This window comes from Ranitomeya imitator, chromosome 6 (genome assembly GCF_032444005.1).
Source record: "Ranitomeya imitator isolate aRanImi1 chromosome 6, aRanImi1.pri, whole genome shotgun sequence".
In the NCBI taxonomy this organism is placed as follows: domain Eukaryota; kingdom Metazoa; phylum Chordata; class Amphibia; order Anura; family Dendrobatidae; genus Ranitomeya; species Ranitomeya imitator.
Window position 1 is genome coordinate 528,944,751 of NC_091287.1, and position 27,478 is coordinate 528,972,228.

The following is a 27,478-nucleotide window of genomic DNA, read 5'->3' on the forward strand; positions in this document are numbered from 1 at the left end:
ATGGTGTGTTCCACTGTAGAGAGATGGTGTGTTCCACTCCAAGGTGTTCCCCAGGTTTCCTCGCCAATGCTTCGATCATCATGCTCTCGTTTAGTAGTTGTTGGAAACTACGCTGCATTAGGCCTACAAATTGGGTATGGGGTGTAGAGAGATGGTGTGTTACACTCCAAGGTGTTCCCCAGGTTTCCTCTCCATTGCTTCGATCTTCCGGCTCTCGTTTAGTAGTTGTTGGAAACTACGCTGCATTAGGCCTACAAATTGGGTATGGGGTGTAGAGAAATGGTGTGTTACACTCCAAGGTGTTCCCCAGGTTTCCTCTCCATTGCTTCGATCTTCCGGCTCTCGTTTAGTAGTTGTTGGAAACTACGCTGCATTAGGCCTACAAATTGGGTATGGGGTGTAGAGAGATGGTGTGTTCCACTGTAGAGAGATGGTGTGTTCCACTCCAAGGTGTTCCCCAGGTTTCCTCGCCAATGCTTCGATCATCATGCTCTCGTTTAGTAGTTGTTGGAAACTACGCTGCATTAGGCCTACAAATTGGGTATGGGGTGTAGAGAGATGGTGTGTTCCACTCCAAGGTGTTCCCCAGGTTTCCTCGCCAATGCTTCGATCATCATGCTCTCGTTTAGTAGTTGTTGGAAACTACGCTGCATTAGGCCTACAAATTGGGTATGGGGTGTAGAGAGATGGTGTGTTACACTCCAAGGTGTTCCCCAGGTTTCCTCTCCATTGCTTCGATCTTCCGGCTCTCGTTTAGTAGTTGTTGGAAACTACGCTGCATTAGGCCTACAAATTGGGTATGGGGTGTAGAGAGATGGTGTGTTCCACTCCAAGGTGTTCTCCAGGTTGCCTTTCCTGAACTTCTATCTTCAGGCTCTCATTAAATTGTGGTTAAACGGAACAACTGCATTTGGCGTACTAGTTGGTTTGGGGCCTACTATCGGTGTCTGCCGCTCCTTGCTGTTCTCCTGGTTTCCTGTCCTGAAATTCCGTTTTCAGGCGCTCGTTAAGTAGTTGTTAATGTTAGACTGCATTTGGCCTACTAGTTGGGTTGGGGCCTACTATCGGTGTCTGCCACTCCTTGCTGTTCTCCTCCACTGAACAAAGCTGTGCCGCCTGTTTACTACTGTTGCCAATTTTGAACTGCATTTCGACTACTTACTGATTTGGGCCTACTCTCTGTGTCAGCCTCTCATTCCAGTTGTCCTCCACTGCAATGCCCCCTGATTAGTCCTGTGTTACCAATTTTGAACTGCATTTAGCCCACTTTATTCTTTGGGCCTATATCTGTGTTTCCTCCTCATCCTGCCCATTGCCCAGCCAGTGATAGATGAGTCTGCTGGTACATTGACCCATAACGCAACATTTCCCGTGCACGCTACACTGCAAGATTGTGACCCTGCTGAAAGTCAGGTCCCCCTTCCCGCATACCATACCACCTTACACGGGGACAAACAGGAAGGTGCAGATGAAAGTGCAGGTTCCTTCATCAGGTGGGGGGAGGAATACTAGTTGGCGACGTCACTGGCACAGGGCCTCTCATGGTACGCAAAAGTGTTGCTGCCGGTGGGAGGCGCCCCCGCCGTGCAAACACACCGCTGTACTTTGAGGGGCCCTGTGCCAGTGCCAATGCCAACGAGTGGGCCCCCCCTGCTTGCTCAGGTTCACAGCACTTGCAAAGTTGAAATACTTACCTCTCCCTGCTCCACTGCCGTGACGTGGTCCAGATTTCCTGGGCCCACTAATTACTTGAACCAGCCCTACCCACCACAACTTTAGCCAAATGACCCCCAATTTCAAATGCCTTCCAATTATTATGAGGTAAATTACGCTTGACAATCTTCATTAAGAAGAATGGATGGTTTTGACATTAAAATGGGCACTCTAGGTGTTTTCCTGGCCCCCACTCACTGCCGACTATGCTGCCCCATTGACTTGCATTGGGTTTCGTGTTTCGGTCGATCCCGACTTTACGTCATAATCGGCCGATTTCACTCGACCCGACTTTTGAGATAGTCGGGTTTCGCGAAACCCGGCTCGACTCTAAAAAGGTCAAGGTCGCTCAACTCTAGCGATCACATCAGAGGACAGAGAATTACACTTTACTTTTTTTTTGCGGTCGCTGGTAAACAGTTAATTACCGGCGATCGCAAAACAGGGGTCGGTAAAACCGACCCCGATCATGCTCTTTGGGGTCTCGGCTACCCCCGGCAGCCGAGACCCCAAAGATTCTCGCAGGGGCGGGCGCACTGCGCATGCGCCCGCCATTTTGAAGATGGCGGCGCCCACCGGGAGACACGAGGAGCATCGGGGGAGATAGGTGAGTATTGGGGGGCCACCTGGGACCCCTTTTCTCTGTCCTCCGATGTGCGATCACATCGGAGGACAGAGAAATTAAAGAGATCTCGTTTGTTTTTTTTTGCGATCGCCAGTAAACGGTTAATTACCGGCGATCGCAAATGCGGGGTGGGTTAAAAACCCCCCGAATCATGTTCTCTGGGGTCTCTGCTACCCCCGGCAGCCGAGACCCCGGAGAAAATCGGCCTCTGGGGGGCGCTATTCACTTTTTCCACAGCGCCGTTAATTAACGGCGCTGTGGTTTAAGTACCCTTAGCGGCCGCCGTTAAAAGGCGTATCGGCGGTCGCTAAGGGGTTAAAATAAAGTTTGTGGTCACCTCCCTCCCCCTGTGCGCCCGCCCACTGGCATTAAAATACTCACCCAGCTCCCGCGATGACTCCTCTCAGCGCCGCAGCTTGTCCTGTGTGAGCGGTCACGTGGCACCGCTCATTACAGTGATGAATATGCGGCTCCACCTCCCATAGGGTGTATTTATTTCATTAAAAGACTTTGTAATAATGTGTTTTTTTTAACCATTTCATACTAATGGATTAATAATGGATAGGTGTCATAATTGACGCCTCTCCATTATTAATCTGGCTTAATGTCACCTTACAATAGCAAGGTGACATTAACCCTTCATTACCCCATATCCCACCGCTACAGGGGAGTGGGAAGAGAGAGGCTAAGTGCCAGAATAGGCGCATCTTCCAGATGTGCCTTTTCTGGGGTGGCTGGGGGCAGATGTTTTTAGCCAGGGGGGGGGGGGGGGGGCCAATAACCGTGGACCCTCTCTAGGCTACTAATATCGGCCCTCAGTCACTGGCTTTCCCACTCTGGCGGAGAAAATTGCGCGGGAGCCCACGCCAACTTTTTCCGCGTATTAACCCTTTATTTTAATAGCTACAGCGCCCAAATGTAACATACAGACACTTCTTCCATTACTAAAGAGAAATATGTAATAAAAGGAGGGATATGAGATGGTTTACTGTATGTAAACCATGTCTCATATCATGTCAGGTTTCAGAAAGAGAATTACCGGCTTTTCTGCTATCTAGCGCTATATGAAATATATATATATATATATATATATATATATATATAACCTATACTATGTGTAGACATTTATTTTAGCTATTCTATTCTAACCTGTCAGTGTGATTTTACTGTACACCACGCTGAATTGTCGGCTTTTCTCTAGAACACTGCTGTGCATTTCTCACAAGTCACACTGCTGGTCTGTGTGTAATCCGTATTTTTCTCGCCACCATAGACTTTCATTGGCGTATTTTTTGCGCAATACAGTGACAAACGCAGCATGCTGCGATTTTCTACGGCCGTAGAAGACCGTATAATACGGATCAGTAAAATACGGCAGATAGGAGCTGGGCCTTAGAGAATCACTGTACCGTATGCAATCCGTATTTTCTGCGCCTCTCATACTTCCGTATAACTCGCTAGCGTGACGCCGGCCTTAGACTGCATTTTTTTTTTGCTGCTTTTTTGCTGCCATGAGATCAGGTTTTGGCTGCAGAAAAACGGCAAAAAAGCAACTTGTGAACATAGCCTTAAGGTTTGCGGGTGCCATGACCCCCTCAAGTGATCCTTTTTACAAGCTACACCTCTGAATGATTTCATCTAAGTGTGCAATGATCCCATTGACACCAGAGGTGTGTCATAAAATTTTACACCATTGGGCGGTGAAGAAAAAAATAATTAAATTTTTACCAAAATTTTTTTGTTTGGTCTTAGATTTTCATATGAGTAAATGGGTAAAAATTTCATCAAAATTTGTCATAATTTCTGCTGAATGGGACAATACCCCCATATGTGGCTGTACAGTACTGCTTATCTACATGGTGAGACTCGGGAGGGATGGAGCGCTCTTTGACTCCTGGAGAACAAATTATCGTAGAATAGTTTGGTGACTCCATACCATATACAAAGCCCCTAAGTGCCATTAGAGCAGAATTCCCCTCAAATGACCCTGTTTTGCAAATTTATCTACAGGTGTAGAGCGGCTTAATATACATTTTTTTGCAAAAAACGTATCAACCAAATACCCTGTTTTTTCCATCTTTTTACTTGCACTTGCTGTCCACTGTGATTTTTTTGCAACAGTGTGTTTTTGGTTTTACTGTGCTTTTTTTGTGTTTTCAGGTGTAGATTCAGAGTATCAGTGTGCGGCAGGCATAGGCCCCATCTAGCTCCGTCGTGTCTAGAATGGAGTTGCTCCTGTGAGTCAAAGAGAGGAGCCTCATGGATTACACCACTGTGCTCATAACAGGAAGTTGCTGTGCACGAGGGAGGGGAAAATAGGTGTGAGTGGAAAATAGTAGAGTGATTGGAAAATGAGAGGTGTGAGGGGGAAAATGAGAGAAGTAAGGTGCTGCTGTATGAAGCTGTGTATAGAGAAGAGTGAGGCTCTGCAGGTGGAGGCTGTGTATAAGGCCACAGACACACGTTCAGTATTTGGTCAGTATTTTACCTCTGTATTTATAAGCCAAAACCACGAGTGGGAGAAAAATACAGAAGTGGTGACGTGTTTCTAATATACTTTTCCTCAGATTGATATACTCTCAAGTTTTAGCTTACAAATACTGAGGTAAAAATACTGACCAAATAACGTGTGAACGAGGTCCAAAGGAGAAAAGTGTGGTGCTGCAGAAGAAGTAGTAGGCTGTGTATATGATATGCTTTATTGCAATTACTTCAATTTCTCTTGAGATCAATTGTTTCCAATTGTATATCGAAGAGGAGGAGTGTGAGGCGTTGCCGGAGGAGGCGACTATAAAGTAGAAAAGCTGTGCTGCAGAAAAATGCTGTGTATAAAGGAGGAGCTTGAGGTGTCGGAGGAGGCTGTGTATAAAGAGGAGCGTGAGGTGCAGGAGGAGGCTGTGTATAAAGGAGGAGCGTGAGGTGCAGGAGGAGGCTGTGTATAAAGGAGAAGTGTGAGGTGCAGGAGGAGGCTGTGTATAAAGGAGGAGCGTGAGGTGCAGGAGGAGGCTGTGTATAAAGGAGAAGTGTGAGGTGCAGGAGGAGGCTGTGTATAAAGGAGAAGCGTGAGGTGCAGGAGGAGGCTGTGTATAAAGGAGAAGTGTGAGGTGCAGGAGGAGGCTGTGTATAAAGGAGAAGTGTGAGGTGCAGGAGGAGGCTGTGTATAAAGGAGGAGTGTGAGGTGCAGGAGGAGGTTGTGTATAAAGGAGGAGCTTGAGGTGTCGGAGGAGGCTGTGTATAAAGGAGAAGTGTGAGGTGCAGGAGGAGGCTGTGTATAAAGGAGGGGAGTGGGGTGCAGGAGGAAGCTGTGTATAAAGGAGGGGAGTGGGGTGCAGGAGGAGGCTGTGTATAAAGGAGGAGGGTGAGGTGCAGGAGGAGGCTGTGTATAAAGGAGAAGTGTGAGGTGCAGGAGGAGGCTGTGTATAAAGGAGGAGGGTGAGGTGCAGGAGGAGGCTGTATAAAGGAGGGGAGTGGGGTGCAGGAGGAGGCTGTGTATAAAGGAGGAGTGTGAGGTGCAGGAGGAGGCTGTGTATAAAGGAGGAGTGTGAGGTGCAGGAGGAGGCTGTGTATAAAGGAGGGGAGTGAGGTGCAGGAGGAGGCTGTGTATAAAGGAGGAGAGTGATGTGCAGGAGGAGGCTGTGTATAAAGGAGGAGCGTGAGGTGCAGGAGGAGGCTGTGTATAAAGGAGGAGAATGATGTGCAGGAGGAGGCTGTATATAAAGGAGGGGAGTGAGGTGCAGGAGGAGGCTGTGTATAAAGGAGAAGTGTGAGGTGCAGGAGGAGGCTGTGTATAAAGGAGGAGCGTGAGGTGCAGGAGGAGGCTGTGTATAAAGGAGGAGTGTGAGGTGCAGGAGGAGGCTGTGTATAAAGGAGGAGAGTGATGTGCAGGAGGAGGCTGTGTATAAAGGAGGAGAGTTATGTGCAGGAGGAGGCTGTGTATAAAGGAGGAGCGTGAGGTGCAGGAGGAGGCTGTGTATAAAGGAGGGGAGTGAGGTGCAGGAGGAGGCTGTGTATAATGGTGGAGCGTGAGGTGCAGGAGGAGGCTGTGTATAAAGGAGGAGAGTGAGGTGCAGGAGGAGGCTGTGTAAAAAGGAGGAGAGTGAGGTGCAGGAGGAGGCTGTGTATAAAGGAGGGGAGTGAGGTGCAGGAGGAGGCTGTGTATAATGGTGGAGCGTGAGGTGCAGGAGGAGGCTGTGTATAAAGGAGGAGAGTGAGGGGCAGGAGGAGGCTGTGTATAAAGAAGGAGCGTGAGGTGCAGGAGGAGGCTGTGTATAAAGGAGGAGCGTGAGGTGCAGGAGGAGGCTGTGTATAAAGGAGGAGTGTGAGGTGCAGGAGGAGGCTGTGTATAAAGGAGGAGTGTGAGGTGCAGGAGGAGGCTGTGTATAAAGGAGGAGAGTGAGGTGCAGGAGGAAGCTGTGTATAAAGGAGGGGAGTGAGGTGCAGGAGGAGGCTGTGTATAAAGGAGGAGAGTGAGGTGCAGGAGGAGGCTGTGTATAAAGGAGGAGGGTGAGGTGCAGGAGGAGGCTGTGTATAAAGGAGGAGTGTGAGGTGCAGGAGGAGGCTGTGTATAAAGGAGGAGAGTGAGGTGCAGGAGGAAGCTGTGTATAAAGGAGGGGAGTGAGGTGCAGGAGGAGGCTGTGTATAAAGGAGGAGAGTGAGGTGCAGGAGGAGGCTGTGTATAAAGGAGGAGGGTGAGGTGCAGGAGGAGGCTGTGTACAAAGGAGGAGGGTGAGGTGCTGGAGGAGGCTGTGTATAAAGGAGGGGAGTGAGGTGCAGGAGGAGGCTGTGTATAAAGGAAGAGCGTGAGGTGCAGGAGGAGGCTGTGTATAAAGGAGGGGAGTGAGGTGCAGGAGGAGGCTGTGTATAAAGGAGGAGCGTGAGGTGCAGGAGGAGGCTGTGTATAAAGGAGGGGAGTGAGGTGCAGGAGGAGGCTGTGTATAAAGGAAGAGCGTGAGGTGCAGGAGGAGGCTGTGTATAAAGGAGGAGAGTGAGGTGCAGGAGGAGGCTGTGTATAAAGGAGGGGAGTGAGGTGCAGGAGGAGGCTGTGTATAAAGGAAGAGCGTGAGGTGCACGAGGAGGCTGTGTATAAAGAGGAGGGTGAGGTGCAGGAGGAGGCTGTGTATAAAGGAGGAGCGTGAGGTGCAGGAGGAGGCTGTGTATAAAGGAGGAGGGTGAGGTGCAGGAGGAGGCTGTGTATAAAGGAGGGGAGTGAGGTGCAGGAGGAGGCTGTGTCTAATGGAGGAGCGTGCGGTGCAGGAGGAGAGTGAGGTGCAGGAGGAGGCTGTGTAAAAAGGTGCAGGAGGAATAAGGCCCCTTAATTGCCGCTGTTAAAAGTTGTATTGGCAGTTGTCATTGAGTTAAAAGAACCCTTTTGCTTCAACAAAATGGCACCAGTTGGGTTCCCTGTACCAGTGCGGGAGCCAAGTTGCTATGTTGAACAGCGACAATTTCTTGTGCGCATTCCAACACTGGTCCTCGGAACACAGTGAGCTGCGCATGTTCAGATTGAGAGTATTGCTTGCCAATAGATGCTATTGCGCATGCGCCAGCACTGTTTTGTTGAAGCAAAATTTTTCTTTTTGTTGTTGAAGACCACAATATTAAATGCACAGGCACAGTATTTAAAATAGGAAGTACATCACTGAAGGTTCAGAGACCTGTCATTTAAGCCCAGAATGGTCATGATGAGGCCAGAGCACCAAAAAAGATCTGCATACCGGCACGCCCCAGAGCACCAGCATCTCATTAATTTAAAACTTCAAGCTCATTAATTTAAAACTTCAAGCATAGGTCGAAAAAAGAAACATAAGACGGATTTCTCCTACCCAAGTTTCATTTAAATCGGTGTAACAGCACCAACCTAGCAATGCCTGTAGTTTACTTAACAAAATCCTGATGACCGGTTCACCTTAAAATTATTTATACGGCTACAACTAATGACACTCTAAATATGTCCTTCTTTAAAATTTGTAACTCAATAGTATTACACTCCCACAAGGCTGCTTTTTCTAAGATAAAAACTGTATTACACCTCAATGAGCAAGACTTACAGAAAGAAGAAAGGGAGGCAAGACTTACTGAAAGAAGAAAGGGAGGCAAGACTTACTGAAAGAAGTACAGAAAGAGAAGCAAGAGCTGCTTCCTCAAGGGCCATTGAAACGTCTCGGCAGACGTTTCACTTTTTGTTTCATTGCAGCCATTTGGTAAATTCAAAAAAGTTAATTTTTTCACATTAATGTACACTCTGCACCCCATCTTGACTGAAAAAAGCAAATGTACAAATTTTTGCAAATTTAATAAAAAGGAAAAACTGAAATAACACATGGTCATAAGTATTCAGATCCGTTGCTCAGACACTCATATTTAAACCACATGCCGTCCATTTCCTTGCGATCCTCCTTGAGATGGTTCTACTCCTTCTTTGGAGTCCAGCTGTGTTTAATTAAACTGATAGGACTTGATTTGGAAAGGCGCACACCTGTCTATATAAGACCTCACAGTGCATGTCCGACCAAATGAGAATCATGAGGTCAAAGGAACTGGCCAAGGAGCTCAGAGACAGAACTGTGGCAAGGCACAGATCTGGCCAAGGTTACAATAGAATTTCTGCTGTACTTTAATCCCTTCATGACCAGGGGATTTTTCGTTTTTCCGTGTTCGTTTTTCGCTCCCCTCCTTCCCAGAGCCATAACTTTTTTATTTTTCCGTCAATTTGGCCATGTGAGGGCTTATTTTTTGCGGGACGAGTTGTACTTTTGAACGACATCATTGGTTTTAGCATGTCGTGAACTAGAAAACGGGAAAAAAATTCCAAGTGCGGTGAAATTGCAAAAAAAGTGCAATCCCACATTGTTTTTTTGTTTGGCTTTTTTGCTAGGTTCACTAAATGCTAAAAATGACCTGCCATTATGATTCTCCAGGTCAGTACGAGTTCATAGACACCAAACATGACTAGGTTATTTTTTATCTAAGTGGTGAAAAAAAATTCCAAACTTTGCTAAAAAAAAAAAACAATTGCGCCATTTTCCGATACTCGTAGCGTCTCCATTTTTCATGATCTGGGGTCGGTTGAGGGCTTATTTTTTGCGTGCCGAGATGATGTTTTTAATGATAGCATTTCGGTGCAGATACGTTCTTTTGATCGCCCGTTATTGCATTTTAATGCAATGTCGCGGCGACCAAAAAAAACGTAATTCTGGCGTTTCACATTTTTTTCCCGCTACGCTGTTTAGCGATCAGGTTAATACTTTTTTTTAATTGATAGATCGGGCGATTCTGAGCGCGGCGATACCAAATATGCGTAGATTTGATATTTTTTTTATTGATTTATTTTGATTGGGGCGAAAGGGGGGTGATTTAAACTTTTATGTTTTTTTTTATTTTTTTCACATTTTTTTAAAATTTTTTTTTCACTTTTGCCATGCTTCAATAGCCTCCATGGGAGGCTAGAAGCAGGCACAACTCGATCGGCTCTGCTACATAGCAGCGATCTGCTGATCGCTGCTATGTAGCAGAAATGGAGGTGTGCTTTGAGCGCCGACCACAGGGTGGCGCTCACAGCCACCGGTCATCAGTAACCATAGAGGTCTCAAGGACCTCTATGGTTACAATGGAGACACATCGCCGACCCCCGATCATGTGACGGGTCGGCGATGACGTCATTTCCGGCCGCCCGGCCGGAAGCGGTAGTTAAATGCCGCTGTCTGCGTTTGACAGCGGCATTTAACTAGTTAATAGGTGCGGGCAGATCGCGATTCTGCCCGCGCCTATTACGGGCACATGTCAGCTGTTCAAAACAGCTGACATGTCCCGGCTTTGATGCGGGCTCACCGCGGAGCCCTGCATCAAAGCAGGGGAGCCGGCATCGGACGGTATAGTACGTCCGATGCCGGTAAGGGGTTAATGTAAAAAAAATGAACTTTTTTTAATTTACCAAATGGCTGCAATGAAACGAAGAATGAATATTGTCAAAGAGGCATATTGTCCTCCAAACAAATTTATTTATGTACCGTTTTATCAGTCAGAATCCACAATTCTATTATACTACCTCAAATTTTTGGGCGTCAACTAATCTTCCTGAAATAAAAAAATTTTTAGGACTTAAATTTGCAAGGGGGTTTGTTAAAAAAACGAGCATTTGGTCTTACTGGTCCAACCACCCTGTTCAAGCTCCCCCTTCCTAGGACCTGCTATGAAATGATTGTGAGATTTTGGTATTTTAACGACAATGGTTAATTCCTGCACAGAAATGCCTCAGAACATGACAGACTGTATAAAATCAGTCCCATCATCGTAAAATTGACAGAAATGTTCTCAAGGCTGCACACCTCAACACGAAACATTTATATTAATGAGTTGCTTGTAAAATTCAAAGGAAGACAGCACGTCAATCAATTTATTCCATCTTAGGCTAGTGTCACATTTGCGTTTAAAAACGCAGCGTTTTAAACGCAAATGCAGGTGGTGAAAAAAAACGCATGTAAACGCGTGCGTTTTTGCATGTGGTAAAAAAAACGTGGCTTTTACATGCGTTTTTTCCTGCGTTTGCGTTTTTGAAACGCATGATGAGAAGTGTGTGACAGCTGCCAATCATCAAAATCAACTAGAAAACCCACTATAAACAGAAATAGCTAGGGTTAGGGTTAGGATCCCTAGGGTTAGGATCCCTTTAGGGTTAGGGTTGGGGGGTGGCTTATCAGTGTGTATTGTGTTTTTCTATTGAAACGCATGCGTTTAAAAACCCAAGCAAACGCATGTGCTTAAAAACGCATGCGTTTACATACACAGCAATACGTTTTTTTGCCGCAAAAAAAGCCTCTAGAAATTACTACATTCGGTATAAACCTCTATAAATAATGTATGAGAGTTCAACAGGATAAACATCAGCTTTTCACATTAATAAGGATAAAGATAGACAACTAAACCCACCAGGATGTCCTACTTATGTGGGGACATCTGGAAAAATCATTTGGAAGATGATTTAGCCTTTTTTTTAACCCCTTCATGACCCAGCCTATTTTGACCTTAAAGGGACTCTGTCACCTGAATTTGGCGGGACTGGTTTTGGGTCATATGGGCGGAGTTTTTGGGTGTTTGATTCACCCTTTCCTTACCCGTTGGCTGCATGCTGGCTGCAATATTGGATTGAAGTTCATTCTCTGTCCTCCATAGTACACGCCTGCGCAAAGCAATCTTGCCTTGTGCAGGCGTGTACTATGGAGGACAGAGAATGAACTTCAATCCAATATTGCAGCCAACGGGTAAGGAAAGGGTGAATCAAACACCCAAAAACTCCGCCCATATGACCCAAAACCAGTCCCGCCAAATTCAGGTGACAGGTTCCCTTTAAAGACCTTGCCGTTTTTTGCAATTCTGACCAGTGTCCCTTTATGAGGTAATAACTCAGGAACGCTTCAACGGATCCTAGCGGTTCTGAGATTGTTTTTTCGTGACATATTGGGCTTCATGTTAGTGGTAAATTTAGGTCAATAAATTCTGCGTTTATTTGTGATAAAAACGGAAATTTGGCGAAAATTTTGAAAATTTCGCAATTTTCACATTTTGAATTTTTATTCTGTTAAACCAGAGAGATATGTGACACAAAATAGTTAAAAAAAAAAAAAAACATTTCCCACATGTTTACTTCACATCAGCACAATTTTGGAAACAAAATTTTTTTTTGTTAGGAAGTTATAAGGGTTAAAATTTGACCAGCGATTTCTCATTTTTACAACGAAATTTACAAAACCATTTTTTTTAGAGACCACCTCACATTTGAAGTCAGTTTCAGGGGTCTATATGGCTGAAAATACCCAAAAGTGACACCATTCTAAAAACTGCACCCCTCAAGGTGCACAAAACCACATTCAAGAAGTTTATTAACCCTTCAGGTGCTTCACAGCAGCAGAAGCAACATGGAAGGAAAAAATGAACATTTAACTTTTTAGTCACAAAAATTATCTTTTAGCAACAATTTTTTTATTTTCCCAATGGTAAAAGGAGAAACTGAACCACGAAAGTTGTTGTCCAATTTGTCCTGAGTACGCTGATACCTCATATGTGGGGGTAAACCACTGTTTGGGCGCACGGCAGGGCTTGGAAGGGAAGGAGCGCCATTTGACTTTTTGAATCAAAAATTGGCTCCACTCTTTAGCGGACACCATGTCACGTTTGGAGAGCCCCCGTGTGCCTAAAAATTGGAGCTCCCCCACAAGTGACCCCATTTTGGAAACTAGACGCCCCAAGGAACTTATCTAGATGCATAGTGAGCACTTTGAACCCCCAGGTGCTTCACAAATTGATCCGTAAAAATGAAAAAGTACTTTTTTTTCACAAAAAAATTCTTTTCGCCTCAATTTTTTCATTTTCACATGGGCAGTAGGATAAAATGGATCATAAAATTTGTTGGGCAATTTCTCCCGAGTACGTCAATACCTCATATGTGGGGGTAAACCACTGTTTGGGCACTCGGCAGGTCTCGGAAGGGAAGGAGCGCCATTTGACTTTTTGAATGAAAAATTATTTCCATCGTTAGCGGACACCATGTCGCGTTTGGAGAGCCCCTGTGTGCCTAAACATTGGAGCAACCTTACAAGTGACCCCATTTTGGAAACTAGACCCCCCAAGGAACTTATCTAGATACATATTGAGCACTTTAAACCCCCAGGTGCTTCACAGAAGTTTATAACGCAGAGCCATGAAAATAAAAAATAATTTTTCTTTCCTCAAAAATGATTTTTTAGCCTGGAATTTCCTATTTTGCCAAGGATAATAGGAGAAATTAGACCCCAAATATTGTTGTACAGTTTGTCCTGAGTACGCTGATACCCCATATGTGGGGGTAAACCACTGTTTGGGCGCACGGCAGGGCTCGGAAGGGATGGCACGCCATTTGGCTTTTTAAATGGAAAATTAGCTCCAATCATTAGCAGACACCATGTCACGTTTGGAGAGCCCCTGTGTGCCTAAACATTGGAGATCCCCCAGAAATGATACCATTTTGGAAACTAGACCCCCAAAGGAACTAATCTAGATGTGTGGTGAGGACTTTGAACCCCCAAGTGCTTCACAGAAGTTTATAACGCAGAGCCATGAAAATAAAAATAAAAAATTATTTTCTCAAAAATGATCTTTTAGCCTGCAATTTTTTATTTTCCCAAGGGTAACAGGAGAAATTTGACCACAAAAGTTGTTGTCCAGTTTCTCCTGAGTACGCTGATATCCCATATGTGGGGGTAAATCACTGTTTGGGCACATGCCGGGGCTCGGAAGTGAAGTAGTGACGTTTTGAAATGCAGACTTTGATGGAATGCTCTGCGGGCGTCACGTTGCGTTTGCAGAGCCCCTGATGTGCCTAAACAGTAGAAACCCCCCACAAGTGACCCCATTTTGGAAACTAGACCCCGAAAGGAACTTATCTAGATGTGTGGTGAGCACTTTGAACCCCCAAGCGCTTCATAGAAGTTTATTATGCAGAGCCGTGAAAATAATAAATACGTTTTCTTTCCTCAAAAAAAAAAATTATTTAGCCCAGAATTTTTTATTTTCCCAAGGGTTACAGGAGAAATTGGATCCCAAAAGTTGTTGTCCAGTTTCTCCTGAGTACGCTGATACCCCATGAGTGGGGGTAAACCACTGTTTGGGCACACGTCGGGGCTCAGAAGGGAAGTAGTGACTTTTGAAATGCAGACTTTGATGGAATGGTCTGCGGGTGTAACGTTGCGTTTGCAGAGCCCCTGATGTGCCTAAACAGTAGAAACCCCCACAAGTGACCCCATTTTAGAAACTAGACCCCCCAAGGAACTTATCTAGATATGTGGTGAGCACTTTGAACCCCCAAGTGCTTCATAGACGTTTACAACGCAGAGCCGTGAAAATAAAAAATAATTTTTCTTTCCTCAAAAATTATGTTTTAGGAAGCATTTTTTTAGATTCACAAGGGTAACAGGAGAAATTGGACCCCAGTAATTGTTGCGCAGTTTGTCCTGAGTATGCTGGTACCCCATATGTGGGGGTAAACCACTGTTTGGGCACACGTCAGGGCTCGGAAGTGAGGGAGCACCATTTGACTTTTTGAATACGAGATTGGCTGGAATCAATGGTGGCGCCATGTTGCGTTTGGAGACCCCTGATGTGCCTAAACAGTGGTAACCCCTCAATTCTAACTCCAACACTAACCCCCCCACACCCCTAACCCTAATCCCAACTGTAGCCACAACCCTAATTCCAACCCTAACCACAACCCTAATTCCAACCCTAACCCTAAGGCTATGTGCCCACGTTGCGGATTCGTGTGAGATATTTCCGCACCATTTTTGAAAAATCCGCGGGTAAAAGGCACTGCGGATTTCCAGTGTTTTTTGTGCGGATTTCACCTGCGGATTCCTATTGAGGAACAGGTGTAAAACGCTGCGGAATCCGCACAAAGAATTGACATGCTGCGGAAAATACAACGCAGCGTTTCCGCGCGGTATTTTCCGCACCATGGGCACAGCGGATTTGGTCTTTCATATGTTTACATGGTACTGTAAACCTGATGGAACACTGCTGCGAATCCGCAGCGGCCAATCCACTGCGGATCCGCAGCCAAATCCGCACCGTGTGCACATAGCCTAATTCTAAAGGTATGTGCACACGCTGCGGAAAACGCTGCGGATCCGCAGCAGTTTCCCATGAGTTTACAGTTCAATGTAAACCTACGGGAAACAAAAATCGCTGTACACATGCTGCGGAAAAACTGCACGGAAACGCAGCGGTTTACATTCCGCAGCATGTCACTTCTTTGTGCGGATTCCACAGCGGTTTTACAACTGCTCCAATAGAAAATCGCAGTTGTAAAACCGCAGTGAAATGCGCAGAAAAAACGCGGTAAATCCGCCATAAATCCGCAGCGGTTTAGCACTGCGGATTAATCCGCAGAGGACCAGAATACGTGTGCACATACCGAAACCCTAGCCCTAACCCTACCCCTAACCCTAACCCTAGCCCTAACCCTACCCCTAACCCTAACCCTATTCTAACATTAGTGGAAAAAAAATTTTTTTTATTTTTTTATTGTCCCTACCTATGGTGGTGACAAAGGGGGGGGGGTCATTTATTATTTTTTTTATTTTGATCACTGAGATAGATTATATCTCAGTGATCAAATTGCACTTTGGAACGAATCTGCCAGCCGGCAGATTCGGCGGGCGCACTGCGCATGCGCCCGCCATTTTGGAAGATGGCGGCGCCCAGGGAGAAGACGGACGGGACCCCGGCTGGATCGGTAAGTATGATGGGGTGGGGGGGGGGGGATCGGAGCACGGGGGGGGGGGGGGGAATCGGAGCGCGGGAGGGGTGGAACAGAGCACGGGGGGCGTGGAACGGAGCACGGGGGGGTGGAACGGAGCACCGGGGGGGGTGGATCGGAGTGCAGGGGGGGTGATTGGAGCACGGGGGGGTGATTGGAGCACGGGGGGAGCGGACAAGAGCACGGGGGGGGAGCGGAGCCCTGTACTGAGGGAAGCCGGAGCAGTGTACCGGCCAGATCGGGGGGCTGGGGGGGCGATCGGTGGGGTGGGGGCACATTAGTATTTCCAGCCATGGCCGATGATATTGCAGCATCGGCCATGGCTGGATTGTAATATTTCACCCGTTATAATAGGTGAAATATTACAAATCGCTCTGATTGGCAGTTTCACTTTCAACAGCCAATCAGAGCGATCGTAGCCACGAGGGGGTGAAGCCACCCCCCCTGGGCTAAACTACCACTCCCCCTGTCCCTGCAGATCGGGTGAAATGGGAGTTAACCCTTTCACCCGGCCTGCAGGGACGCGATCTTTCCATGACGCCACATAGGCGTCATGGGTCGGATTGGCACCGACTTTCATGACGCCTACGTGGCGTCATGGGTCGGGAAGGGGTTAAAAAAATGGACTTATCCTGTATGCAGACAGTTACTACACCAGTATTCCCCTATTTAAAATGGTTTTGGATCATTTGTAAAAACCGTTAGGGGTTTCTACAATCATTGGTCAATGAAATGTTCCAAAAGGGGCAGTCAGGGGCTGTATGCAATGGAGAGCTGCTTGGCCTCAAGTATAAGGATACGAAATATATTTTTATCCTCTTCTCGATCCACACAGATGCCACAAGGGCTATTGTAGAACTAGGATCCACTACTTCAAAGCAAAAACCCGTGTCTGTCATTGATTGCAACAAATACATCTCGGGGGAGGGGCTGAACCTTGCAGACCAGGTTCTACAGCCATATCAGGTATCAAGAAAATCATATACGGTAACTGGTATAAAAAGTTAGTCATTTACTTGTTTCAAGTGGCCATATATAATTCTTTTGTGTTAAACAAAAAATCAGGAAATTCAGATACTTTCCTTGATTACCAGGAAAAGGTAATTGAAAATCTTGTTTTTGCAATGTAAGGCCCTGTTCATCCATTAGAATCTGAAGATATCAAAAGACTCACTGAGCGACATTTTATTGTACTCATTCCTGCAACAGAAACAAGAAAGAACCTCCAGAGAAGATGTGTATGTACCAAGAGAAGAATGAGGCGTTATACCCGCTATTATTGCCCATTGTTACCAGCCTTAGGCTATGTGCACACGTTGCGGATTCGTGTGTGGATTTTTCCGCACTGTTTTTGCAAAATCCACAGGTAAAACGCACTGCGGATTACCTACGGTTTCTGTGCGGATTCCACCTGCGGTTTTACACCTGCGGATTCCTATTGAGGAACAGGTGTAAAACGCTGCGGAGTCCGCACAAAGAATTGACATGCCGCGGAAAATACAACGCAGCGTTTCCGCGCTGTATTTTCCGCACCATGGGCACAGCGGATTTAGTTTTCCATACGTTTACATGGTGCTGTACAACGCATGCAAAATCCGCAACGTGTGCACATAGCCTTATGCCTCACTGACTGTTTTAAAATCTTCCTCACAGACTCATGTTTTTAAAGGGAATCTGTCACCCCACAAATCGTATATTGGCTAAGGCCACCGGCATCAGGGACTTATCTACAGCATTCTGTAATGCTGTAGATAAGCCCCCGATGTAACCTGAAAGGTAAGAAAAACAGCTTATACGGTATTATAGTCACCCAGGGGCGGTCCCGCTGCGGTCCGAGTCCAATGGGCGTCGCGGTCCAGGTCCGGTGCCTCCCATCTTCATACGATGACGTCCTCTTCTTCTCTTGCGGCGCAGGGGTACTTTGTCTGCCCTGTTGAGTTCAGAGCAAAGTACTGCAGTGCGCAGGCGCCGGGCCTCTCTGACCTTTCCCGGCGCCTGTGGAGCCGCGGCAGGAACACAGGAAGAGGACGTCATCGCATGAAGATAGGAGGAGCTGGACCGTGACGCCCATCGGACGGGACCGCCCCTGGGTGAGTATAATATAACCTGTTTTTCTTACCTTTCAGGATACATCGGAGACTTAGTTACAGCTTTACAGAATGCTGTAGATAAGCCCCTGATCCCTTTTGAGCTTTGTATTGTGGTTGCAATGTGGTTTCCCCACATATAGGGTATTGGTGTACTCTGAAGAAATTGAACATTCGGTTGTGTGGTCTACTTTCTCCTTTTACCCTTGTGAAAATGAGAAATTTGAGGCCAAATCAACTTTTTTTGTGAAAACAAATGTAATACTTCATTTTCACAACCCAATAGTTTAATAGTAATCACACCAGCAGATGACTTCCTCAAGCGGTGTCGTTTCCAAAATGGGGTCACTTGTGGGGGATTTCCACTGTTTGAAGAGCCCCTGGTGCTCCCAAACATGACATGGCGTCCGCTATCTATTCCAGCGAATTTTGTGTTCCAAAAGTCATGCTGTGCTTTTTCCCCGCCGTGCGCCCAAACAATGGTTTTCCACCCACATAGTGGAGCATCAGCGTACTCGGGAGAAATTGCACAACTCTGGAGAAATTGCATGATGCATTTTCTCTTGTTACCCTTTCGAAAGTTTAACTTTTGGGGCTTAAGTAACATTTTTGGGGCAAAAAATAAAATGTTCGTTTTTTCTTTCCACATTGCATTAATTCTTGTGAAAGGTTAATAACTTCTTGATTGTGATTTTGAGCACTTTGTGGGGTGCAGTTTTTAAAACTGACATTGATTGATTATTTTCTGTCATATAGGCCCCTTAAAGTCACTTCAAACATTTTGTTTGAAAAATCAGAAATTGTCGATAGATTTTTAACCCTTCTAACGGAAAAAAAATTTGAAAAATTGTGCTGATGGAAAATAGACATGTGGGAATTGTTATTTATTAACTGTTTTGTGTGGTATAAATATCTAGCTTTAGGCTACGTGCCCACATTGCGGATTCGTGTGCGGATTTTTCCGCACTGTTTTTTTAAAAATCTGCAGGTAAAACACACTGCGTATTACCCGTGGATTTCTGCGTTTTTGGGGTGGATTTCACCTATTGAGCAGGTGTAAAACGCTGCGGAATCCGCACAAAAAATTGACATGCTGCGGAAAATAATCCGCAGTGTTTCCGCGCGGTATTTTCTGCACCATGGGCTCTGCAGATTTGGTTTTCCATAGGTTTACATGGTACTGTAAATCGCATGGAAAACTGCTGCGGATCCGCAGCCAAATCCACAACATGTGCACATACCCTAAGGCTTCTTTTACACTTGCCGTGTTTTTGCGGCCCCAATAGATTTCTATGAGGCCGCAAAAACGGGCTGCGAAAAATTGTTGGAGCGCCGTATGGCCATGAAGGCCGTATTTACGACCGTGAAAAAATATGGAGCTTGCTCGACATTTTTCACGACTTACGGACACGGCCCCCATTGTAAATCAATGGGGCTGCAAAAACAAAGGAAGGTTGTTTTTGCTGTGCGCCGTGACTTCCGGTTTTGCGGACCGACATTTATTATTCCCAATACTTTTGCTATAGTATTGGGAACCTGAAAACAGCGATTCCCAACTTTTTTGCGATCCGATATTGCTGCAGACCTTGAAAAAAAGACCCGCAATAACGGGCCGCAAAAAAACGGTAAGTGTAAAAGAAGCCTAAGGGCGTAAAAATTGAAAGTTTGAAAAATGCAAAATTTTCGACATTTTTGTCAAATTTTCACAAATAAATACAAATATTGACCTAAATTTCCCACTAATTTAAGTACAATATGTCACGAAAAAAACAATATCAGAATTAGTGGGATCCGTTGAAGCGTTTCAGAGTTATTACATCATAAAGTGACACTGGTCAAAATTGAAAAAATTGGCCTGGTCATGAAGGCGAAAGCAGGCTCTGGCGCAGAAGTGTTAAATAAAGCAAACATCCAAAATAACAGAAGAATGACCAACAAAAAAAACTTTTATTGAAATCTACCTTAAAAATGAACCCCTATTAGGGAGCTTCAGATAGTCATCGACTAAAACACGAGACTAAGGCCGGAGTCACACATGCGAGAAACACGTCCGTGTCTGGCATGTGAACAGCAAGCTCTGGCGCCGGCACTTCGGAGCGGAGCGTGTGGCCGCATAGCAACACATGGAGGCGCAAGTGCCGGCGCCAGAGCTTGCTGTTCACATGCGAGACACGGACGTGTTTCTCGCATGTGTGACTCCGGCCTTAGTGTAAAAAATGGACTTCGTTAGGTAACCCTATTCGGAAATATCCAAATATTGAAACTTCCGCGCAAACAAAAGGCAGGCGGTTTCAATATTTACCGCACATGTAGCATAAATTTGTAGTTTAGTCAATGACTATTTAAGTCTCTTAATAGGGGTTAAATTTTAATTGGTATAATAAAAGTTCAGTATTAAAATAATTTTTCGTTTTTGTCCATTTTTCTGCCATTTTGCCTTTTAGGTTTTGATTGTGCTCTTCAGAATTGTGAATCTTGGCAGTGAGGAGAGTTAGGTAATGTTTTTGCAAGTTCACACTCGGGCTTATATTGCTTCTCTCGCTCTTTCAGGAAGGAAAGCGACGTCAGCGGAGAAGACAGCGGTGTCCAGTTTACTGTGAAGTGCATGGAGATCCTCTCTTGAAAACCACAGTGCGATGTGGAGGAGCGGCGGCGGCGATCTCTGCTGTCGTGGAGTAGTCGATCTGCATGCTGTGCCAAAGTAGTAGCCACACTGCAGAGGATTTTACTGTAAATACAGAATTAATAATGTGGGCAGCACATAACTTGTACAATTAAGAAGATTTTAATACATTTTTACTGACTTGTTTGTTTTTTTTTTTTTTTGCTGGTATTTTTTTCCTTTGTATGAGAGGACAGAAATGGCAGACAACACAGTGACCACTAGTTTTTCTTTTTTGTTTTTTTTCTTGCTTTTTGCTACATCTGTTTAACATTACTATGTGCTAGTTACACAGTTGGTAAATCTAATATTTTTCCTTTTTGATATGTAACAAAAAAAAGAAGCTTTTAGCTTTGAGTGACCACTGACCAAAAGTTATTTTCTGTGGTTGCCTAAAGAGAGAGCTACCCCACATTAAACAGCATCTGTTGATTTTGTTCTCTGTGATTTGTATTTTGCAGTTCCCCCTCTTCAGATGATATTGTTAATACTATACAGTCTATAAGCAAGTAGTACAAATACGACTAAAAAGGTTTTTTTTTGTTTCTTTTTTCAGGTGAGAAACTTTTGGTATTCTCCTTTGTATTTTATTGCTGTTCTGTGGGGTTGCCAAGTGTCATTGTTTTTTTGCAGGAAAACAATGGTTTTTGTTTCTTTATTTTTTCTAAAAATGGCTCTGTAAATCTGCGTGGCAAAAAAAAAAAAAAAAAAAATAATTAGACTTGCACCTGCCAATAAACGGTGTCTTATACGTATGTATGTTCAGCTTTGTACTTTCTGAAAATTGACTTGTTGAAATTTCTGAAGAATTGCACAACTTCTAGGTCGTTCTGCTTTTTCTTTTCCTTTTTTTTTTATCATAAAGCACATTGTGATTTTCCCAAATGTAATTAGTCTCTTGCACTTTAGATATGTGGGGGGTTTTAAATGTATTTACAAGATCATAACTCAAGATAAATCTGAAAATTGTACATACGGTAATTTTTTTTTTCTGCATAATTTCCTTCACTACAAGAAGACTAGCCATCTGAGGTACCTGATAACTTTCTTCTATTCTGATGTCAATGTCTGCTGTATTCAAGAACATGACAGCATTAGGCTGCAGTCACACTAGCAGTATTTGGTCAGTATTTTACAACAGTATTTGTAAGCCAAAACCAGGAGTGGAACAATTAGGCCGGAGTCACACTAGCGTATTGCATCCGATGCGAGATCATCGGATGCGATATGCTAATGACACTCGGCTCCGGCTCGCAGCAGAGCAGGAGCCGAGTGTAATGCGTCTGTGCTCCAATTCTCTCGCACAGGGAGGATCGGAGCACAGCTGCGGAGGAGGCGGAGAAATGAATTTCTCCATCTCCTCCATTGCCGGGGTCCGCTTACAGCGCACATCACTCAGATGATATCCGAGTGGTGTGCGCTGTCTCACTCGCACCCATAGGCTTATATGGGTGCGAGTGAGCTGAGAGTTTTCCTCGGTCCGAGACAATCGCAGCTGCTGGGAGCTGGCCCATAACTTATCATTGGTTCGGGTGCAATGCAATTTTTTATCGCATTGCACTCGGCCGTTTAAAGCGCCAGTGTGACGCCGGCCTTAGAGGAAAAGTATAAGGCTACTTTCACACTAGCGTCGGCCTCGGCCCGTCGCAGTGCGTCGGGCCGAGGTACCGACGCATACTGTGAAATAAAATCACAACGGGGGCATGGATGCAATTTTTCCACGCATCCGCTGCCCCATTGTGAGTTGCGGAGAGGAGAGGGCGGAGCTTTGGCCGCGCATGCGCGGTCGAAAATGGCGGACACGACGCACAAGAAAACTTTACATGGAACTTTTTTTGTGCCGGCGGTCCGCCAAAACACGACGCAAGTATAGATCTATATGTTTTACAAAAATAAAGTGCCTTTGCTAAAATAGATTTTAGCAGGAAGCTACGCCCCATATTCATTCAGATGTTACAGCTGTTACCAGAAGCACAGTTGTATTGTAGATTTATATAAAATTGCTGCACATAAATGCACCAGAAAAGAAAATATGCTTTTTTTTTGTTTCTGTTTGAACGTTGTCGCTTTTAGGACCAGTATTCTGCATTGATTCATATTCTGCTTGTCTGGGCTCCAAATTCTTTGCCTCGAGTTAGATTACTAAAACAACTCTGGGGGCCTTCAGCCGCCTCTAGAGGGAGCTCCCTGTATCCCTGGGTTATTTAGATCAATGTATGAAGTAAGCGCCATCCAGTAGCAGTTTTTGAGTATGTTCATACCCGGTAGAGTTTTTTTTCATCTGAATTTGCAGTGTATTACTGTATCGGCACAGTGGAAGAAATATTAATCAAATCTCATCCGCTTTCTGCAAAAAAACAAAAAAAAATCCTCAGTGAAAAATGATCTGCATTGTGGATTTTAAATCCTTAAATATGCTGTGAATTTTCATAACAAACTTTACAATGCAAAATATGGAACAAATCTGCATGTAACAGAGGAATATTTAACCGCACTGGTTTCAAAAGTTGCAGTAAGCGGACAGTGTTTTAAGAGATTCCAAGAAATGGTTTAAAAATTATTTCACTGCATTATGTACCGTATTTCTTTTTTTTTTTTTTAAATCCTCATTCAGACATCCTTTTGTTATTTGGAGTGGTGGAAGTTAGGCCGGGATCACACATGCGAGAAATACGTCAGAATCTCGCATGGTAACCCTCGGCCCTGCACTCCGGAGCGGAGCGTGCGGCCGCATAGCAATACATGGAACCGCACGCTCCTCTCCTGAGTGTCGGGTGCAGGGCCGGGGATTACCATGCGAGACTCGGACGTATTTCTCGCATGTGTGATCCCGGCCTTAGAGTAACTAAACTTTGTTTTGTATAATCAATTTCTAAGAGATTTTGTAAAATACTTACCCGATTTTGGTTTTCTTCTCCGTGAAATGCGGTGCTGGTCTTATGGCTGGATTTCATCTTCCTTTGCTGCATTAGAACATCTGTCCTCTCTCTAGACCTGCGATCAGAATACAGACAGACTTGCGGACGCGCTCTTCCCTCGTACGAGCAGAGCTGGAATCGGTGGCCGATTATCCTGTGCTTTGCGCACTTCCTTCTTGTCCCCCTTCAGAAATGCAGTGAGGCAGAACATGTCTCCACATTATCCTACCTGCTGCTCCTGTCCTAAAGTGGCTATTTCATCTTTTGCTGTTTCTGTTTGTCTTCCTCACCATAAAGCATATTTATTGGCTCAAAGTGTGAGGCTGCTTTCACACTTTACAGCCACGCTGTTTTTTGTTTTGTTTGTTTCTGCGTCAATCGTGTTACAAAATGGCGGCAAAACTTTTGCAGTTCTACGGCTTTCATGGCACAATGAAAAGGAAAATGAGACAAATAAGGTAGTGAATTATATTATAAAAACCTCCTTCATCAAAACAAAAAAAAGGTTTGGATATAGCCAAGAGATGCTACTGCGCAGGTGGCGACATCTTGGATGAGGAAGGTTTTTTTCCTCTCCAGGAAGATGGCGCCGCCGGCGTATGCGCAGTAGCAGCTCTCAGGGCACAGCTATATACACCGATAGCTGCTACTGCGCAGGCGCCATTTTCAAATTGATTTTTTTTTTGTTTCTAGCTGAATAACATGAGAAACAGTTATTGGCACATGAAACATGCGATTATGCTGCAGAGCAGGTGCCTCGGCTGGCTCCTGCGTGCAGAAGGGTTCTTTTCTCTCTCTTTTTTTTTTTAAGTATGTACAGATAATTCATTATGCAAACTAGGGTGCAGGTCAGTGAGGGATCACATTATGAATACCTAATCAGAGCACCACATGAAGACCCCCCACAGGCCGCTCCGGTGCACGAGCATATCATTAACTAAAAACTGAAAATAAAGATTACACAACAACCACAAGACGGATTTCATCAACCAAGGTATCATTTTAATCAGTATAACGGCGCCGAACTGACACTGTAGGTTATTGTGCACAATCCTGCTGACAGGTCCCCTTTAAATACATATTGGAAATAACTACTATCATCAGAATAAAATTTTGAGTATGAAGCTCGACTTTCATCAACAGTCCCATATAGAATGAATAGGGCATGCACACCTCTGCCACATTAAAATGAGGGACAAGAAAAAGCAATCAGTGTGACCAATCTAAAAGTTATCACCCATCCTGTGAATAGGCAATGACTTCCTATTATCAGAATACCCTTTTAACAATTTTTATAAAATGATTCATTCATTATAAAGTTTACGTATCATCCGAAAATAACCTATTGTTTAAAACGTGCTTTTGTTAAACCTAATTTGCACAATGGCTATTGTGCCGGTCACACAACACTCCTTCCCCTAAATCAGACGTCAGTGGCACCTGCATCCGTGGTCTTTGTGGCCGTATTAAAGCAAATCTCAATGTTGTGAAGAGCAGACGACTAGTGATGAGCGAATATACTCGTTGCTCGAGTTTTCTCGAGCATGATCGGGTGGTCTCCGAGTACTTGTTAGTGTTCGGAGATTTAGTTTTCATCGCCTCAGCTGAATGATTTACAGCTACTAGCCAGGCTGAGTACATGTGGGGGTTGCCTGGTTGCTAGGGAACCCCCACATGTATTCAAGCTGGCTAATAGCTGTAAATCATTCAGCTGCGGCGACGAAAACTAAATCTCCGAACACTAGCAAATACTCGGAGACCACCTGAGCAACATAATTATAATTCTGCTCATAATCGCGTGCAGAATACAAGTACAATCAGAAAATAAAAATATGTAACGCTATTCGGTTTTCATTTGTAAAAATACATATGTATATGTAAATTCCTTTTAGGCTATGTGCACACGTTGCGGATTAGGCTTAGGAATTTCTGGTGCGGATTCTGCCTCTCCTGGCAGAAAACACACCTGCGGATTTGTCGCGTTTTTTGTGCATTTTTTGCTGCGGTTTTCTTGCGGTTTTGCTGCGTTTTTTACCCCTGCGGGTTTCTATAATGGAATGGGTACAAAAATGCTGCAGATTCACAAAAAAGAAGTGACATGCTACTTCTTTTAAACCGCAGCGTTTCCGCAGCGGATTTTCCGCAAAGTGTGCACAGCATTTTTTTTTCTCATTGATTTACATTGTACTGTAAATCAATTGCGGATCTGCAGCGTTTCAGCAGCTTAAAAAACGCTGAGGATCCGCAGAGAATCCGCAACGTGTGCACATACCCTTAATAATAGAGTTTATGACGTGCACCCTGCAACTTTTAGAAACTGGATCTTAAAGAATCGCCCAGTTTGCACAATATCTTCCCAGGCTCCTTACTGGGGCATCTAGTAGTACTCCAGTGGACTTACAAGAATTACATGGTTGACGGCTTATTTTGAATGGACTCCGTGTAATACTGTTGTACTTTTTCGCTTCAACCATAAGGATGTGTCTAGACGTCAGTTTTGCTTGCAATTCTGCTCTGCCACAGTGCAGGTGAATGGGGCCACATTGCGACTCCTTTTGTGCCACGACAAGTAGGTCGCAAAAAGTTGGATTATTTGTGCCGACTGTCGTCGTAATGCCACACCATTCACATACATTATACGGCAATGCGGCAGTGGAACATCGCAACCTTTGGCCACTTGACCTAGTCTCTGTCTTAACAGCTAGTGGTCTCGTTGGAGAAGCAGGACTTGTGTAGTTTCGATCTAACAAGCTTTTTAGAACGCTGAAACAATCCCTTTAATATTAGCTGTACTGCGCTGCTTTTTTTGTCTTCCTCTTTTTGGTTCATTGTTTGATTTTATTATACTCCTATAGATTTCCTTGACCGCAGCTTACTTTGATATTTTACCACTTTATATGGTTGGCGCCACCTCGACAGACTATCTTTGTTTATGGGGTGGATGACGAACGGTTTCTTTTGGTTTAATTCACAATCGTACCATTACACCGCAAAATTGTATTTCATGGAAAAAAAAAAACTGTTTAGTAAGGTTGTATTTTCCTTCCGTTTTTCCTCCACACTTTTAAAGCCATTTCATTGTTTTGTCAGTTTTCTTCAGAGAAGAATAAACATATACTTTGTTTAATTTGCTGCGTACTGATGCTTTTTTTTATTTGCCTCGTATTTGCCTTTTGTAAAATACATTTGCACTAAGTACAAAAGTCTATTGTATCCAGAATACAGGACCCCGGCAGAAAGAGCTGATTCGGTTTAGGTGTATAGAGCCACCAACATCCGGCTCAGTGAACCTGGTCTGGATACTAGGGATCCATCCATCATGGAGGCATTATTTTTTTTTTTTTTTTTTTTTTGCAAAATCTGCTGCACTTTTCCATCCAGGTGTATGGTATGTAGACACATGCTGTCCAGATGAGAGCCAAAAAATGAAAAGGATTGTAGTGTGCAACTAGCCTAAGCTAAGCTTTTTCAGAAGAAAGGTATGTTCATACACCATGTTATGGCCACAGAAAACTGCATTTCACTGTCCCAGCAAAGTGAATGACATTTATGAAGTCTACTGCACACATTACCTATTTTTTCCTTGCAGTTTTATGTCTGCAGCACGTCATCTCTTTCAAAGAATTTGTATTTTACCCTTCGCCATGACAGCACCCACTGGAGAGATAGGGATCCGCCCCAAGGAACAGGAAACCTACAGAGACATAAAAGGGGGCGGTCCCCCTCTCCTCCTCAGTTTAGGTTTCCTGTTCCCAGGGGACAGGATCTCTGGATTCTCCAAGAAGACTTACAGAAAATCATACCTGGGCCATAAGTATCCACCTGTGCGGTCTCTGCGGGAACGGCAGGGGATGCGGTCCAGTAGCAGCGTCGGGGGAGACTCCGTTAGACGGCTCCCCCCTCGTCTGGCCGGCATGTGGGATGGCTGGGTCCATGGAGGCCGGCCGAATCCTGGTACGACGCTGCGGGAGTGCGGCCGAAGGAGACGCCGGACGCTGGACCGGCTTATTTGGGGTCCGCAATCCGTGGCTCTGCAGCAGCGGCAGCCGGCACACCGCTCCGAGACGCAGGCCGGAATAATGGCGGCCGCGCATGCGGGGAGCGGTGGAAGATTCCCCTTACTGACCCGGAGGTGTTGGACTACTTCCGGGTCACTCACACAGCGGTGAGGGAAAGCGCGGTTTCGCG

General features: G+C 45.0%; 1 protein-coding gene across 3 annotated transcripts in view; it reads left to right on the forward strand.

The window, feature by feature from the left end:
• The window catches only part of ZHX1 (zinc fingers and homeoboxes 1), an 80,107-nt gene extending 53,690 nt beyond the window's left edge, over window positions 1–26,417 (forward strand). For 2 of the 3 annotated variants that reach the window (XM_069731860.1, XM_069731861.1), the window contains one exon: window positions 20,261–26,417. The gene's annotated coding sequence lies outside the window, so the exon portion shown is untranslated. The remainder of the gene's footprint in view (window positions 1–20,260) is intronic. The other variant, XR_011314132.1, reaches the window with a different exon arrangement.
• The last annotated feature ends 1,061 nt before the right edge of the window (window positions 26,418–27,478 follow it).